Raw genomic sequence first — 15041 nt, forward strand, 5'->3', positions numbered from 1 at the left:
CTGCCAACTGACATCACCGGCTCCCAGGCAGTCTCGCAGCTCCCAGGCTGCCAACTCCGGCTCCCAGGCCATCCCGCAGCTCCCAGGCTGCCAACTGTCATCTCCGGCTCCCAGGCCGTCTCGCAGCTCCCAGGCTGCCAACTACAACTCCGGCTCCCAGGCTGTCCCACAGCTCCCAGGCTGTCTACTATCTTCCCCGGCTCTCAGGCCGTCTCCAAAGACATTTCCTCATTTCTCCAGTGTCCTCACTCCCAGCCCGCGTCCAGAGGACCAGGACAGGGGGCCGCGACCTGCTTGCCAGACGCAGCCAAGCCCATAGTTCCTTGCGGGACTTCCTGGTGAACACCGCTGGCAAGTTAGACTCCGCGCCCCTGCTTCTGGTCTCCGCCAACCCTCTGGTTCGCTCTGCTCGGCTTCCCAGTCTCATCTGAGAATCCATCCTGTTGCTATACTGGTGCCTCCAGTCGCCTCACATCTGACTGCCGACATCCTACGTCGACAACTCCCGCAGCTTCCAGACTGTTCACTGTCAACCTCGGCTTCCAGGCCGTCTCAAGGCACAACTCCAGCCTCAGTCCCAGCCTGTACCCAGAGGGCCAGAGCAGGAGGCTGCGCCCCTGTTCCTGGTCGTTGCCAACACTGAGTTACTGTGCCCTGGTTTCCCTGTGTAGGTCACATACCAAACCTTCTATATCCTGCTACCCAGCGCCCTCCACTGGCCCACCACGGTCACAGCTGAGTACACAAGAACCCTCGGTGCTGACATGCTCTAACATATGCGATAACTATGGCAAAGGACCGCTCTTGCGTTAAGAGCTGTCCTTTGTGGTGAGTCAGCGAGTCCCATCGGGTCCCGGCGGCTCACCCTCCCTCCCTTACCCGGCGCTGCTGCTGCACCAGGCTCTCCTCCTCCCTGCACCCAGAAGAGGATCATAGTGCAGGGAGGAGGAGGTCACAGGTCTGGGCAGCACAACTCTGTGCTGCCCGAACACAGGTGAGGGGGAATCTGTGCGGGGCGGCGGTGGGTCGGTGCGGGGCAGCAGTGGGTCGCGGTAGAAGCCCATAGGCTTCTATGGGGCAGGGCTGTGCACTAGAGACACAAATGTGTGTAGAGATCAATTAAATAATTCCTTTTAAAGCTGCAGTGTAACAATGTGGCTACAAACCCACATTCAAATGAAATTCAAGAAAAAAGCAATATACACTGCGCTATAATGTAATTAAAATTTTAATAAAAAAATTATAAAAACATACATAGATATAATGATACCTTTTCTATGCTAAAACACAATTATTAAACACGGACAGAAAATGTGCACAGTAATATTTTAAAGAGTTGATGACCAAAAAATAATGAATGGCCAGGATTATCAAAACAACATGTTAGTAAATAAAGTTAGCAAGCTTGTTAGAAGGTATTTCACAAACAGCTGTTAGTTTTCAAGCAGATTTTAGATAGAGTTTTGAAGTGAGGCTTACTAGTGATCGAGCACAAAAGCAATTAGTTATAGTGCAGGCACTTGAAAAGATATATATTGCAGCAGTTTTTAGCAAGAAGGCACAGTTTATAGGGTGCAAGCATTTGGAGGGGATATAATTACCACATCTTTCAGGCAATGTTAAATTATTTTATCCTTATGGAAGATTTTGTATCCAAAAGATAGTGAACCAATAAATTTGGCAAGATAAATTGGCTCCTGATTCCTTACTGGATTTAGCAATCCCACTTTAACATATCAGGGTCCACACTGGGTAAGATTGTGGATTATTGGCTACCAATTCCTTGGTGAGTTTACACTCCCACTTCTCCTTGTCAGGGTCTGCCCACAGTAGAGAGAGCCAAGTGGCAAGAACTGGTACCAGATAGCGCTATGCCTTACGCGTTTCTCCACCTAGTAGGACTTCAGCGGCTTCCTCAGAGATAGACACTGTCCACTGTCATTACAATGGAGGAAGCGGGCTCACCCCGCAGACAGTGCAGGTGAGCTGCTTCAGGTGACAGAAACAATGCTGGAGCCTGGATTTGTAAGTACAGAGGTGTAAAAGTTTTGTGTGTATAATAAACATTTACTGTTTTCTGTGTGTTTTTTTATTTATTCTTTTTACAAGTGGACTACAAGTCCAAGGGGGCCCATTAATGCCTCACATGCTGGGACTTGTGGTTCACTAAGTCCCAGCATGTGGGGGAGGCCTGCTGGGACTTATAGTTAACCTGTAAAAAGCAATGTTTTTTATTTTTTATTTTACACGTATCAGCCTGGTGTCCACCGACCAGGGATGCTGGGGACAGCTGCAGGCTTTGGCATAACACCACAGGCTGTTGGAGCCTGGTGCTGGTTCCAAAATATGGGGGACCCCCAGTTTTTTTGTCCCCCATATTTTTAAAGCAAAGACCTCCAAGAGTCTGAGGCTGGTTTCAGAAATACTGGGGACACCTATGCTTTTTGTCCCCCATATTTTTGGAACCAGGTCCAGCCCAATGAGCCTAGGGCTGGTTATGCTCTGGAGGGTGGACCCCATGCAGTTCTTTTGCACAAAAACGCACATTACCATGTCTCCAAAATGGCACAAGTCCTCAAATTCGCACATTTTCATGACTAAAAATCGCACCATATTACATTTTTTTGCTACAAATTAGCATCTCATTAACTAGTCGAATGCTTCCAATAAAATGCGATTTAAAAAAATGCGATAAGGTGCGATTTCGGAACCTTTCTAAAAATTGCATCCTATTAAATCTTGCCCTATAGGTCTACCCTACTTTTATGACCTTTAGGAATATGATAAAGATTGGAATCTTAGGTTTTTCCACATGACGGTATTCATATCCATTAACAAGTTATCAACATAATTTCATTATATCTCCTGAGGAAGCCGGAAGCTTACTGATCCCGGGAAACACATTGAGCATATACATTTGAGATCCTTTTTATCCACTGATGTTCCTTTTCATCTCCTGAAAGACATAGAGCACCACCTGAGTGCTGGGATAGCTAGCCAGATCCCTAAAGAGACCTACCAGAGAACCAGTGGTCGCCATCAGGATACTATTAGCTCTTGAAATTATAGAGCAATCCATTTATCATCGTTTCAGCTATTCATCAACTACTGGAGGGTATTTGTCAATATTCCCGATATCCAGCAATCATCAGTGAAGGAATTTACAATTGGTAATATGAAATTTTTCTCATTTTATGGATAATTCCGTGACATTTGACTTTTGAAACCTGCATTTTATACCACTTGATGTCACACAAGTGACACTACCCCCATCCTTTATTTTTCATTTTTATGTATTTTGTGTTATATTCTCTTCAGTTATTATATTGATTTTTAAATTTATCTTAAGTAGAGTTAATAAATATAATTTAATATACTACCGTCTGGGTAACAATCATTCAGCCAGCGCTGGCACATTGTGTTTTTATTCTTTTTGAAAATTAGGGGAGTGAAAACCCCTTGCCAGCTGCTGATAATAGCGTACCCCACATTCAGGTTTCTAGTTTAACATAAAAAATGACTCCAGCTACAAGGAGCCGGTATATATTTTTTTATTGCATTTAAAAATAAATAAATGTTTTATCATACAAATATATTCCATGTATTTAATTCCATTTGTTTGTGATTATGGAATGATTCCTTATTGATATTTTGGGTGCTAACAACACTATTGTATCTACTAGTAGGGCACTTTGTGTTAATAACGACCTGTCCAGAAATATATATATATATCAATTTCTGATAAAGAGGATATAACAAAAAATGTATCAGGGGTCATACTTAACTTTCCCTGCCCCACCCTTAATGCCCCCATCCACTAGTGCGATAATGGCCTGTTTTCATACGCTTGAGATGCATTGCTGCAATGTACTGTATGAAAACTGGCACATCGCATGTCCTTTTCCTGTAATTGCGATGACAGGTGTGCACATGTTACATCTTCTTACATCACATAGTTTTGTCCATTAAAGAAGGAGTTTTTTGCAAACCAACTAGAATCACCCCTATAGATTGTAAGCTCTACCAGGGCAGGGACAGTTGCATGGCCAAATATTTTCTGTAAAGTGCTGCAAAATATGTTTGTATTATATAGAGATGAGCGGTTTCGGATCCTAGAGATCCCCCCCCCCCCCCCCCCCCCCCGAATTTACCTGATCCGAGGCCGGATCCAAGGAGTTTGCCGGTTCCCGCCATCTTTCTGAGTCCAAATCGAGGCTAAAACTCCATCATCCCGCGTCAGACTCTCGCAAGACCTGGGGATATATAGTTCCCGGTGGTCTGCGCCATTTTCAAACAGGCTGGTGATTTCAGACAGCAATTACTGCTGCCAGTGCCCAGTATAAGTCCAGGGGTGCTGCATCAGTCCAGGGGTGCCCACATGTGTGCTGTATCCATCCAGGGGTGCCCATATGTGTGCTGTATTTGTCCAGGGATGCCCACATTTGTGCTGTATGAGTCCAGGGGTGCTTGCATGTGTACTGTATCCATCCAGGGGTGCCCGCATGTGTGTTGTATTTGTCCAGGGGTGCCCACATGTGTGCTGTATCAGTCCAGGGGTGCCCGCATGTGTACTGTATCCATCCAGGGGTGCCCACATGTGTGCTGTATCCGTCCAGGGGTGCCCACATGTGTGCTGTATTTGTCCAGGGGTGCCCACATGTGTGCTGTATTTGTCCAGGGGTGCACACATGTGTGCTGTCTTTGTCCAGGGGTGCCCACATGTGTGCTGTATTTGTCCAGTGGTGCCCACATGTGTGCTGTATTTGTCCAGGAGTGCCCACATGTGTGCTGTATTTGTCCAGGGGTGCCCACATGTGTGCTGTATTTGTCATGGGGTGCCCACATGTGTGCTGTATTTGTCCAGGGGTGCCTACATGTGTACTGTATTTGTCCAGGGGTGCCCATATGTGTGCTGTATCTGTCCAGGGGTGCCCACATGTGTGCTGTATCAGTCCAGGGTTGCCTGCATGCGTGCCTTATAATTCTATGGGTGCCCCATGTGTCCCGTATCAATCCAGGGGTGCCCGCATGTGTGTCATATAATTCCATGGGTGCCCCCATGTGTCCTGTATTAGTCCTGGGGTGCCGCATGTGTGCCGTATAATTCCAGAGGTGCCCCCATGTGTCCCGTATCAACCATGGGAGCTGCCCTTTTTTTTAAATGAAAATAAAAAGGTTTTTGTTGTTTTTTTACTGCAAGTGCTGTTAAATGCGCTGTAGTCCAGCGGTGAGCCAAGAGTGCTGTATAATTCATGTGGTGTTGCTAAGTCTGCCGAATAATTCCAGGTGTGCTGCTCTTATTTAATTAAAAGAATACAAATTTCTAGTTTTACTGCAGGAATTTGTCTGCCATATAATTCCATGCCGGTACTTGTGTATTTTGGCGGCGCCCATCGCATCGCATACCATAACACATACGATGGTATGCGATGCGACGCGATATCGTACGATAGTGCACGATGGCATACAATTTTGAAATTGTATGCCATTGTACATGGCATACGATGCCATACGATGCGATGCGATGCGATTAAACATTGTATAAGCACCCTAATGGGTGCTTATACAATGTTAAGCACCCAAATGGGTGCTTACAATGTTAAATGCACCCCCACGCCACCCCCCACTATAAACGTGAACCCGAAGCGTGGCGAGCGCAGCGAGCCCGCGAGGGGCGGCGGTACGCGTCCTACGACCTTTTCATACCCCCACTATCCACGTCGGCGTGGAGTTGAGAATAGAATAGTGTGGCGAGCGTAGCGAGCCACCGTGCCCGAAGCGTGGCGAGCGCAGCGAGCCCCGCGAGGGGACGCGGATACCTTCACAGGTAAACGCGTCCCCTCGCGGGCTTCACAGGTGTCCGCGTCGCCACGGACACCTGTGAAGCCCGCGAGGGGACGCGTATAACTGTGAAGGTATCCGCGTCCCCTCGCGGGGCTCGCTGCGCTCGCCACGCTTCGGGCTCGGTGGCTCGCTGCGCTCGCCACACTATTCTATTCTCAACTCCACGCCGACGTGGATAGTGGGGGTATGAAAAGGTCGTAGGACGCGTACCGCCGCCCCTCGCGGGCTCGCTGCGCTCGCCACGCTTTGGGTTCACGTTTATAGTGGGGGGTGGCGTGGGGGTGCATTTAACATTGTAAGCACCCATTTGGGTGCTCAAAAGCACCCTTTAGGGTGCTTATACGATTTTTGGTCGTATAGGGGGTCAAAATCGCGTCGCATCGCATCGCATGCCATCGGGTGCATGGCATGCGATGCAATGCGATCTGTTCGTCGTACGACGGACATCGGGGGCGCCGCCAAAATACACAAGTACCTCCATGCCTGCCGCCATGTGTGCCGTATCAGTCCAGAGGTGCCGCCATCTGTGCCGTATAATTCCATGTGTGCTGTATCAGGTCAGGGATGCCGGCATGTGTGACGCATAATTCCTGCGGTGAGCCAAGTGTGTCATATAATTCATGGGTGTATAATTCATGGGTGCTGCTAAGTCTGCAGTCACAGTCCAGGGGTGATGCTAAGTGTGCCGTATCAGCCCAGGGGTGAGCCAAGTGTGCTGTATAATTTATGGGGTGCTGCTAAGTCTGCTGTATCAATCCAGGGGTGCTGCCATTTTTTTAATTAAAATAATAACTATTTTTACTGCAGGAGTGTCACTATGTGCTTTATTCTGCTTGGTGCGGTCCGTTCCGAATTCTTTCAGAGGGCGCTTTTTAGCTATCAGCGCATGCGTAGGCAACGCAATGCGCATGTGTAACGTAGTGTCTGCGCACTCGTTCTCACCAATACCGTCTACAAATGTGCACCGAACTCCCTCGGGAAATATGGGCGTAACATGGGCGTCATGTGGGCGTACACAAGGGCACGGTTTCCAAGTGGGCAAAACTGGGGGTAAATCTGGGTGTACACATGGGAGTGCACGAACAGTGGTATTCGTGCATTCGGACCGGACACCGAGTGCAAGCGAACCAACATGGCAGAAATCTGCGGAGTCCATAAGCAAGTTTCCGTTCTCGGAGAGCACTGGTTCATGCGCTAGGCATTCAGATCACCCAATTAGTACGGCCGCACCTTAAACACTCGCAGCTGACCACAATACAATCCACTCCTCTAGTCATTAGTGACTAATTACACTCTTTTCACAGGTGCAATTGGAAGCATTGTAATTAGGGATGTGCACCGGCCACTTTTCGGGTTTTGGGTTTTGATTACCTTGAGGTTTTGGGTTCTAATGGGTTTTGGCAAAACACCTCCTAAGTGTCTTGTGTTTGGATTTTTTGGGTTTTGGGTTCTGATTTTTTTGTTAAAAAAGCATAAAAACTGCTTAAATCGCAGAATTTTTTTTTTTTTTTGCTCCTACGCTATATTAACCTCAATAACATTCATTTCCACTCATTTCCAGTCTATTCTGAACACCTCACAATATTGTTTTTAGGGCAAAAGTTTGCACCGAGGTAGCTGGATAACTATGCTAAGCCACACAAGTGTGCGGCACAAACACGTGGCTCATGTAAGAGTGGCACTGCAGCGGCAGACAGGATGGCAGTTTAAAAAACTAGGCCCCAAGTATTAACTACTAGGCCCCAAGTTCTAAGTATTAAAACTAGGCCCCAAGTACTAGGCCCCAACTAGGCCCGCAGCACAAGTATTATTTTTTAATTAAATTAGATATAGCAGCCTAGTATGTACTCGTATTACTAGGTAGGTACACTTAGGCAGTGACACTGCCAGTGGCAACAGTGGACTGAGTAAATAATACTGGCAACCTCTATTCACCGTATTCAGTGCAGGCAGGCAGCACCAGTGGACTATATATATAATTCAATTAATTATTAATAATATAGCAGCCTAGTAGGTAGAGAAAATAAACTACTAGGTAGGTAGGCAGGCAGGCAGGCAGGCAGGCAGTAGCAGTGCCAGTGGTCACCACAAAAGGTAGTTATTATATTACACACCACCAGTAGCTTTATGCAGTGCACCAGCAGAATTTATAATAATTAATTTTATATTAGGTACTGCTTGGCAGTGGCACTCAGTGGCACACGTCGGTGCACAAGCAGCATGGAATTCTTTTTTACAGTCCCACACAGCACAAGTATTATTTTTTAATTAAATTAGATATAGCAGCCTAGTATGTACTAGGTAGGTACACTAGGTAGGCAGTAGCACTGCCAGTGGCAACAGTGGACTGAGTAACTAAATAATACTGTTGAAAAAGAAAGTTGGGTGGGGAGGAGCCTGCACTAGAAAGTGGAAATAATTGGAAATAATTATCAAAGAGATAGTAGGTTGGGGAGAAAACTGACTATAATTAAGAATGAAAGAATTCTAATGTAACATCACCTACCAGCCTGTGCCAAAGGCTATGGCTTTAAGCAAAGTGATGGTCAGTGGTGCACCCCCGAGTATGGGTACGTTTGATTGAAAAAGCAAAAAGAAAAAGAAACTCGGGTGGGGTGCACTCTTATTAATATTTAATAGTAATTCATAATTATGAATTAGTATTAAATATTTTTGCACAACACGATTCTTCATTAAATCAAATTATTTCACTTGGCATACAAAAAATACTCAAAAAAATATAAAAATCTTTGGTACTTATGTAGTATCTGGGCTGCCGATTTCTAAATCGGGTCGAATCGGGCACATCGCATCGCATCGCATGCGACCATCGATGCGATGCGATGCGATGCGATGCGATGACCCGATTTTTCCATAGGAATCAATGTTAAAATGGACTGAGTCCATTTTAACATGGAATTCAATGGGAAAAAGGGGTCCTTTTCATACCCCTACTATCCAAGTGGGCATGGAGTTGGATATAAACCTGTGGCGAGCGTAGCGAGCCCCGCGAGGGGACACAGAATACCGGCCCCTCGCGGGGCTCGCTTCGCTCGCCACGCTTCGGGCTCGGTGGCTCGCTACGCTCGCCACAGGTTTATATCCAACTCCATGCCCACTTGGATAGTAGGGGTATGAAAAGGACCCCTTTTTCCCATTGAATTCCATGTTAAAATGGACTCAGTCCATTTTAACATTGATTCCTATGGAAAAATCGGGTCATCGCATCCGATGGTCGCATGCGATGCGATGCGATGCGATATCGCATCGCATCGCATCTGATTGTATGCCTTAACTTAAGGCATACAATCAAAAAATCGGCAGCCCAGATACTACATAAGTACCAAATCTTTTTTCCAGCAGCTTAGCAAGTCTTAGATTGGGGAATAAGAGTGCACCCCACCCGAGTTTCTTTTTCTTTTTGCTTTAACTAAATAATACTGGCAGATTCAGTGCAGGCAGCACCAGTGGACTATATATATAATATGATTAATTAATTATTAATATATAATATAATATTACAGGCACAGCACAGCACCAGAGGTAGGCCCCAGCACAGAGGAGACAGTAGTACTACAGGAGCACTGAGGGAGACAACCCCAGCGAATAAAATAATTAATTACAGCACAGCACACCAGAGGTAGACCGCACAGAGGAGACAGTAATACTACAAGTACACAGTAAGACTACACAGCAGCACTGAGAGACAGCCCCAGCGATTGAAAAATATTGCATTCAAGCTCAAGGTCAAGCTCAAGTTTAAGCCCCAGCAGCAGCACCATCACACCCTCTCCCAACCCACTACTAGACTGGAGTGAAGATGGCGGGCGCAGCAGCCGCTATTTAAAGCCTCGCGAAATCCGGCGCCGGGAGATGACGTTCTGACCACGCGGACGGACCTGAGTCAGACGGGAATCTCCGAGGGCTGCTCTGAACTGGGCTCGGAATGATGATGTCCGTGGGGGCTCGGATCTCTGGAATCCGAGTCTGCACATCTCTAATTGTAATGTGTTTAATTATCAATTAGAAAGTAATTGATTACATTTAAAAAATAATCTATGTGTTATGAAGTAGGCTAATTGGATAAGTGTGTCATGTTGCAGAAGCATGATTTCAGAATAGATTAGTGAGGTTTGCGGAAATACACCAACTCGGTGCATACGGTCAGCTTCCCGTCCGTTCGGATGCAGTAAGACTGTGCAGAATATTTGTGTTCCCACCGCACACGCATGTTTAGATGCAGTCCGAAGACACTCCCTCTTCTTAGCGAGTCCGTCCAAAGGGATGCGGACGACCTGTGGGCGTGTGTTCTTAGATTGTCCGCCGTGCGTGGCGTTCGGTCATTTCCAAAAGAAGTCGTAACGGACCGCAATAACCAGAATAAGGCCCTATGTGTGCCTTATAATTCCATGTGTGCTGTGTCAGTCCAGAGGTTTGCGGAAATACACCAACTCGGTGCGTACGGTCAGCTTCCCGTCCGTTCGGATGCAGTAAGACCGTGCAGAATATTTGTGTTCCCACCGCACACGCACGTTTAGATGCAGTCCGAAGACACTCCCTCTTCTTAGCGAGTCCGTCCAAAGGGATGCGGACGATCTGTGGGCGTGTGTTCTTAGATTGTCCGCCGTGCGTGGCGTTCGTCATTTCCGAAAGAAGTCGGAACAGACCGCAATAACCAGAATAAGGCACTATGGGCCTTATTCTGGTTGGAGCGGCCGGGCCGTACGCGTACGTCCCGGGATTTTTTATGATCTGCGCATGCGTACATTCGCCAATGCGCAGGCGCGACCACTCACCAACGCTTACGGACGGGTCTCTACGTGCGAAAAAACCTGTACGCGAGTGTACGGTATTGGGGGCGGCATAGGGGCGTGAAGAGGGGAGCGGCCGAAATAATGAGGGAAAATGGGCGTAAATATGGGCGTACACGGGGGTGTGCACCAAAAATGAGCGGTGCTACTACCGCACGATCGACTAAGGCACCGTTCATTTCGGACACAAAACAGGCGGCCGCCAACCGCCAGCTCAAACCACCCCTACAGATACCGCATGCCAGCGTGCGCCTGAGTTTGCTAATTAACGCTGATTCCTACTCAAACACATACACCTGAATGTAATAAGCAATGCTGCAGTCTATTAAGTCCAAACCATGATTTCACTACCTGCAAGCCACACACAGCACTCAAACACATTGGAAGCTTATCTTTCTATACTTCTCGATATTTAAAGGTTTGTTTAATTTAAGGTAAGAATCTTTTTAAGACCTGCTTATATATGCTAAGGTAGCTATTTGCTAAACAGTTAGACACATTCACTACGTGCTTTCATAGACTTTACACAGTAGCACACTCAATCTACACAAGTCGACATGTGTCAACGTGTTCACTCTAATACAAACATAGGTTTTGTATTTAGGATACAATAACATAAACCACATCTAACACCTACAAAGGATGTTTCAGCAATGTTTGAAGCCCATGACCACTATTTTGCACACAATCTTTGTATAGTACCCAAAATACAGAACTCTACCACAATCTCATCTGCTATGAATTGGATTTGACTACACTCTGGATGTAAGATGCCACCAATAACATTATTGCACTCACATCTCTCTAACAAAGGATTCCTACATCTGCTTATGATACTGTCAAATCATATATATGTAAAAACTTATACATGTTTGTTCACAAGCAATTTTATCATGTTTGGCCCATTCACACATCTTTTTTTAGGGAGGACACATATGCATTCCTACACAAATGTACCTTTTGACCATTGTTTGTCTGCCTCACCCACTCCATGAGGAAAGCATTGTTCTGGACCTGCTTTTACCTACTACTGTAGGAGCTACCTCACCTGCACACAAACTGCTTTCTCACCTATTAAGTTGCTCTGCACATGTGCTGACACAAACTAATTAGCAGGGAAAAGTTGGATAGGAACATGGGAATGGCCATGGAGAGGGTTACACATGGGAAACTTCGACCACACTTCAACAAATGTTCAAAAATACCCTGGTCAGTAAGTACACATAAATCTAGTATTTGTTTCACACAAGAAATTACACATACAACAATTTGGATTTAATTGTTAAAAGAAATTTATTTGCTGTTCAGCATCACAGCTTAAAGTGTGAACACTTTAATGTCAGAAATGAAATAAACAAATCAAATAGACACAAAAATAAAAAAACAGCCAGAACAAGAGGTTGCATATCTCCAAACATGTGTTACCCTGCAAATGCAATGGTGAAAGAAATGGGGACACCAGAATACATACTGCAACAACCAGGGTGAATACTAAGCAAGATACACACCACCAAAAATGTATCCTGCATTTGTAGAGGTCAAAATAAGAACTTTAATGCCCATGGCACGCAAATGGATAGATGGCCAACTCAGGAAGTGGATGTCCAGTGCAATTTAAACATTTGGGGTCCAACCACAGAGGAAGTGAACCAGGTCTCATTATTTGGGCCCTTTTTTCCCCCTTTTAGATGGGGCCTTGGGGACAGGGGCCTTTGGGTCAGCTGGCTTGCGGCGTCTTCCCCTAGTGGACACAGGAGGGTCAGCAGAGGTGGAAGGTTGGGGAGCAGCTTGGGGTGGGCCAGCAGATGGGGGATTGTCCCTTAGGGACCTGGCGGTGGTCAGCTGCTCCGCAAGAAGTTCATTCTGGCGGCTGAGGTGTTGGCCAATGCTTAGCATGCCAGCCGCCAGAGTGTCATTAATGCGGTTCAAGGCCTCACACTGCAGCCTGTTTGTGGCCTTCCACTCCGCCAGAAATTCCGCCATCTGCTGTTGACGGATCGCAGCATCCACCCCTTGCTGCTCGATCCTCTCCAGCGTCACCATCATGCTCTCTTCCCATGTCTCCTGTGGCTGGGGCTGGGGGTGTCTTCTTGGTGGAGGCTGGACCACTCGCTCCACCTGTGGCTCTGCAGAGGAAGATGCTGCCGGTACATCCTGGGTTTCTGCTTCTGCTAGGATAATAATTGAAAAAAATGTCACCATCACATACGCACAAAAAAATCTCTTTCAAAATACAATGCATTACTGTGACTTACCATCAAAAGCAGCATCAAAGACCTCCGCCGGGAGCTCACTGTCCATATTGGAGATCCCCCTGACCTCGCCCACATCAATCACGTCCAAGGCGTCCTGCTCCAGGGGGGTATACTCCAAATGATCGGGCATAGGACCTCTCCCGGTGGACATGCTGTGGTTGTACCGGTCAGTCATCTTCCTCTTCATTGCCGTTTTGAAGTCAGTCCACCTACAAGTTTAAAAATACAAATATCACCATGAGATATGTGCACCACTGTGCTACGTGTAGGGTTACCACCTAGTCCCTTTAATTCCGGACACATGTTACTTACACAGGTTCTGTGGCAGTTTAAAATTAGGTGAAGTGGAGTCTTGAAGTCAGCCAGCCACAGAACCTGTGTAATTAATAAGTGTCCGGAATTAAAGGGACTAGGTGGTACCCCTAGCTACGTGACATTTCCTAGTGTGGGTGATCTTATGTTTTTTAGCCATATGTGTCCCACACACACATTCATGTCTCCTTAGGAGGCATTTCAGTGTCTCATCACATTCATTAGGCCACTAAATGCACATACATACATCACGATGCAGAAATGACATCATCCATGGCCAAATTATGCACCTCCACCTGTTGTGAAACTACACATTCCACCATAGCTTGACAATGTGGTTATTATGGAGTAATTTAACTATGGGATGGCATACTGGGATGTGTAGTTTCTCACCAGCTACATGTGCACAGTTTGCTCATTCTTGTTTCAGTAGCATCATATAGAACATGTTACAACAACTCTTTCCAAAACACACTTTCTCTTGTCCCATCACATACTTCACATGAGCAGAACTGTGCCCATAACCTCACATCACACCAATGGTGCATGTTTCATATATCAATGTGGGTTATTAGACATGGTTGTGTTCACATGTGACATTGAAGTGTAGCACTATCTACAAACACACCTTTCTATTATTCTCAAAACATACATGTATCATATGTAAACACATATGACATTATCAGGGAGACAAACACCAGGGCTATTTTTCAGCAGGCTCCAGCAGCAACTGAGGCCCTTATTCTAGGTCACTCTTTCTGACCACATATTTCTTAGATGGTCAAAACCATGTGCACTGCAGGTGAGGCAGGTGTAAAACCCCACCCAAATCTGATTATCTCTGCACAAGTAACACCTGCCTCACCTGCAGTGCACATGGTTTTGTCCATCTAAGAAATATTTTGTCTGAGTGAACTAGAATAAGGGCCTCAGTTCCTGCTGGAGCCTGCTGAAAAATAGCCCTGACAAACACACTAACCTTTTCTTCACCGCTAGCCAATCTCTGACCACTGGTGACACCTGGTTCACTTCCTCTGTGATCTTGTCCCAAAGCTTTCTCCTTGCACTGGCACCCGGCTTCCTGGTTGCCAATTCTATCCATTCGCGTGCCCTGGGCACTAAGATTCTTAATTCGGCCTCTACAAATGCAGGGTTTCTCTTTCTGGTGGTGGCATCCTGCTCAGTCCTCACCCTCGATGTTGCAGCCTGTTTTCTGGTGGCCCCAGTTCTCTCACCATGCACCTGCTGGGTCACACCTGTTTGGAGAGATGCAACCTCTTGTTCTGGCTGGTTGCTTGGCCCTTGTGGAGCTGGTGGAGGTTGAACAGGGCCTGTTACTGAGGGGCCCGCTTGGTCTTGGGTCCTCCTTGTCCTCTCCTGCTCCCTCTGCCTCAACCTTTCCAGCAAGGATTCTGCTCTGGCTCTCTGGAGAGCGTCCTCAGCTGCGGAATCGTCTGAACTAGACATGTTTGCAGCAATTGTGGCCTGCATCTGACTGAATATTTATATGTTAATCTCCCGCCATGAACAAGGGGGCGTATATTTTTTCCCGCAATTGACTTGCTAATTTACGCCGATATTTCCCGCCGATAACTGCCGCTTAAATTACGCAGGTCTCCGCGCACCTGATCAATCACCTGTATATGCACATACACAGGTTGTGGAGCATTGTGTTCTGCATCGTGAAATGTGTGCACCTGTCATTCCAATGATGAGTGTTGTCAGCTGGTATCTGTTGGAGTTCGTGTATGCTTTGTGAGTCACATTTCAAAACATCACGTTATAATGCTTTCCTTACATATGTAATGAGTCTGAAATT

The 15041-nt window shown here is 46.4% G+C and overlaps 1 protein-coding gene across 2 annotated transcripts in view; it reads right to left on the reverse strand.

The window, feature by feature from the left end:
* Positions 1-15041, reverse strand: part of TMCC3 (transmembrane and coiled-coil domain family 3) — a 290647-nt gene that overhangs the window by 98185 nt on the left and 177421 nt on the right. The window lies entirely within an intron of this gene.

Source organism: Crinia signifera, chromosome 4 (genome assembly GCF_055691185.1).
Source record: "Crinia signifera chromosome 4, ASM5569118v1, whole genome shotgun sequence".
NCBI classification, from domain to species: Eukaryota; Metazoa; Chordata; class Amphibia; order Anura; family Myobatrachidae; genus Crinia; species Crinia signifera.